The sequence below is a fragment of the Pristiophorus japonicus genome, chromosome 1 (assembly GCF_044704955.1).
Source record: "Pristiophorus japonicus isolate sPriJap1 chromosome 1, sPriJap1.hap1, whole genome shotgun sequence".
Classification (NCBI taxonomy): domain Eukaryota; kingdom Metazoa; phylum Chordata; class Chondrichthyes; family Pristiophoridae; genus Pristiophorus; species Pristiophorus japonicus.
Genome location: NC_091977.1, coordinates 302478835 through 302482744, shown reverse-complemented (window position 1 = coordinate 302482744; position 3910 = coordinate 302478835). Strand labels below are relative to the sequence as shown.

General features: G+C 43.0%; 1 non-coding gene across 1 annotated transcript; it reads left to right on the top strand.

Moving 5' to 3' along the window:
• Positions 1-3501: 3501 nt before the first annotated feature.
• LOC139278608 (U2 spliceosomal RNA) lies at positions 3502-3683 on the top strand. The gene has a single exon (XR_011596324.1). It is a non-coding gene; the product is annotated as a U2 spliceosomal RNA (small nuclear RNA).
• Positions 3684-3910: the final 227 nt, after the last annotated feature.

The window sequence follows — 3910 nt, the reverse complement described above, 5'->3', positions numbered from 1 at the left end:
GAAACGGGTGGCATCACATTGGCTTTCCGTTTCACACCTTGCCTGATAGCTGACCCGTTGTCATCCGTTAGTTTACCCCAAGGTTTGTTCCTCTTTCATTTCAGCTTTTTTTGACGATAAATATAATTTTACCACATTCTTCCCTCCAAGTGCTCACTGCCCTGTGAATATGGAACAATCCTAGATGGCTCACCAAGAGATCTCGAAAATGGTTTGCAATGGTCTGCCACATTTGGCCCACCTTCCAGTGCGTTTAACTGAAGCTGCTTTTACGTTATGGAAGAACCAGGGAGCAGGTTACACACAGTGGCTTGCAAGCCAATTATAAATCTGTCAGGAATCGCTCAAATCAGCATGGCAGGAGGAACTATACAGTCTACACTGTATAAACAAAAAGAAAGGAACACTTGCATTTATATAGGGCCTTTCACAACCTCAGGATGCTGTAAAGTAGGAAACGTGGCAGCAAGGTTCCACAGCATTGTGCTAATGACCAAATGACCTGTTTTCTTAGTGATGTTAGCTGAGGGATAAATATTGGCCAAGACACCGGGGATAACTTCCCTGCTCTTCGTTGAAATAGCGTCATTGGATCTATTATGTCTACTTGAGAGAACAGATTGGGCCTCAGTTTAAGGTCTCATCTGAAAGATGGCACCTCCGACATTGCCGTACTCCCTCAGCACGGCACTGGATTGTCAGCCTGGATTTTATGCTGAAATCTCTCGAGTGGGACTTGAACCCACAATCTTCTGACTCAGGTGAGAGTGCCCCCCACTGAGCCGCAGCTGACAGCTCATTGAGTTAACTCCGTCAGGAGAGAAAGGAGGGGAGAAAAGAGGAGTTAGTGTACCAGGAAAATAACCCTTTCGAGGAATTATAGTTAGAATTGCAAGTGAATAATCATCGGTTTAAATCAACATAGCATATCCATTTTCAGATTATCAGGATGGTTTTAACTGAGTGTTAGCTGGGTTTATTACATTACTAACGTTGAGATCAAGAACAAATACAGTAATCATTTTAGAGAACAAAATGATCAAATCTATCACCCATTAACAGACCATTCTTTTAACATTGTTTTTACCCACAGTTTCGTCCCCTTTCAGGATCCACTCGCCACCAGTGAGCCGATGGGTTGTGTCATCGACTACTTTTGTATTTCTGTATCACCTGACAAAGACTGACAAAACCTGATACAAGTAGGGCCAGGTGCACATGTATTACAGGTGGCTCTGTGACTCATACTCTTGCCTATCTGGTGGAAAGGTAGCTAGCTACATTACCAAGCCATCAAATGTTCGTGACTGTATCAATTTATACCTTCCATTTCATAGAGTCATAGAAATTTACAGCACAGAAGGGGGCCATTTCGGCCCATCGTGTCCGTGCCGGCCAACAAGAGCTTTCCAGCCTAATCCCACCTTCCAGCTCTTGGTCCGTAGCCCTGTAGGTTACGGCACTTCAAGTGCACATCCAAGTACTTTTTAAAAGTGGTGAGGGTTTCTGCCTCAACTACCCTTTCATGCAGTGAGTTCCAGACCCCCACCACTCTCTGTGTGAAGAAATTTCCTCTCAAATCCCCTCTAAACCTCCCCCCAATTACTTTAAATCTATGCCCCCTGGTTGTTGACCCCTCTGCTAAGGGGTTAGTACTTTAGTATATGTACCAATAACAGTAAATGAAGCATACTGATTTGTATACTGAGGTTGTAAACTCAAAGTCAACTGGTAAAAGCACGGCCCATTACTAGACTGAACCACACAGATGAGGAAAATTCAAGGTTCAATGCTCAATCCGTGCTGAGTTACCTAATCTCACCCAGGGATATGCCAGGGGTGCTGCAATTGGTCTCCAATCTCCTGTGCTGGAGAGGTGATGAATCATTCCGGGGTCCCAGTCCCAATTACAATCCAGTGACCCACTGCTGAAAAGTGCATGTGCACGGACCTTGGATGAAGGCTGAATCATACTTGTATGTGATTGCCACTGTGGTACAATAACCTGCCAAAATTCACTGTCCAGGCTCACATATAAAGAACTTAGCTAGGATACTCCAGGCAGCAGCCCACGCCTGTGAAACTATATCTCAACAAGTACTCTTTGCCTTCAGTGATCGTCTGGTAAATGCTGCAAACAAGTTCAAGTCAAGAAATGAAAGTTTTCCTCTAGAATTCATTTTCATTGATGAGATGAGTTTCCGACCAAATATCCACACCACAACTGAGACCGCCTATTTTCACCTCTGTAACGTTGCCCGTCTCTGCCATTGCCTCAGCTCATCTGCTGCTGAAATCCTCATCCATGCCTTTGTTACCTATAGACTTGACTATTCCAACGCACTCCTGGCTGGCCTTCCACATTCTACCCTCCCTAAACTTGAGGTCATCCAAAACTCGGCTGTCTGTGTCCTAACTCGCATCATCCAGTTCACCCATCATCCCTGTGCTTGCTGACCTACATCATCTCCCGGTTAAGCAATGCCTCGATTTCAAAATTATCATCCTTGTTTTCAAATCCCTCCATTGCCTCCATTGTAATCTCCTCCAGCCCCACAACCCCCCAAGGTATCTGCACTCCTCTAATTCTGCTCTCTTGAGCATCCCTGATTATAATTGCTCCACCATCGGTGGCCGTACTTTCAGCTGCCAAGGCCCTAGCTCTGGAATTCCGTCCTTAAACCTCTACACCTCTCTTTCCTCCTTTAAGACCCTCCTTAAAACCTACCTCTTTTTATCTGACTTAATATCTCCGTATGTTACTCAGTGTCAAATTTTGTTTGATAACTCTCCTGTGAAGTACATAGAGATGTCTTACTATGTTAAAGGCGCTATATAAATACAAGTTGTTGTTCATTGTGCATTTAATATTCTAATCACGTCAGATGTGTAAGACATTGGGGGAGAGGTACATCTGTGTGTTAGATCTGTGTTCCTACATTACAACAAGGACTACACGCCAAAAGTACTTCATTGGCTGTAAAGTACTTTGAAAAGCACGATATAAATCAAAGTCTTTCTTTCTAGGGTTCATAAAGTTGGAAAAACGTTCTTTATAAATGGGTTTACAATTTTGCAGCAGCTATTGTACTGAGGGATTCATCCTCTATAACTTGTAAAGCATAACACAGAGTGAATTTGCACTTTACAGACATTGTGGCAATGACTTGAATGGGTAACATTAGAATGTTAATTCTAATTGAGAGTAATTATTGTCAATGTGTGTTGTGTACAGCTCACAATTGGGATTCATTGAGCTTGTTGGTATTACCCTGAATTATACCAAACTAGTATAGAAAATGAGATTATAAAAACATTGCTTTCTATTCATTGTTTGCAGTATGTGTGACAGACACGTGGTATTATATGAAAACCCCACCGAGTACAGACTGAACCTGTAGTGCTCCCACATTGTTGAGTGAAGTTGAGTTAAACTGTTACATTCCAGAGGAGCATATATTTTTAGGGATCATTTCTATAGTTTCTTACTTGAGAGATGTGATCGCTTCTCGGCCTTTTGGCTAAGATCAAGTGTAGTATATGTTCTTAACAGTTTAATATCCCCTATCTGGGGACCAAATATTAAATTGATTTTTGGAACAGGGAGATGGAACAGGGGCTTGCTCCGTCCACTCCACGCACCGACCTGGTATTGCAGTGTTTCCAGGAACGGTGCAGCTTCCCCTCTCGGCCTTTTGGCTAAGATCAAATGTAGTAGCGCAAAGTGATCTTTGGCGCTGGAGTTGATCTGACAAGAATGAACAAAAAAAAAAGTTACATTCCAGAGGAGCTTAAAGAGCTTCAGAGTAAGGGTTGGGCATGGTTAATGTTGGTGGGTTAGGTAAGCTCATATACTCGGGATTTGAGATAAGGAGATGTTTGAGGTCAGGTGGGCAACAAGATTACGAGC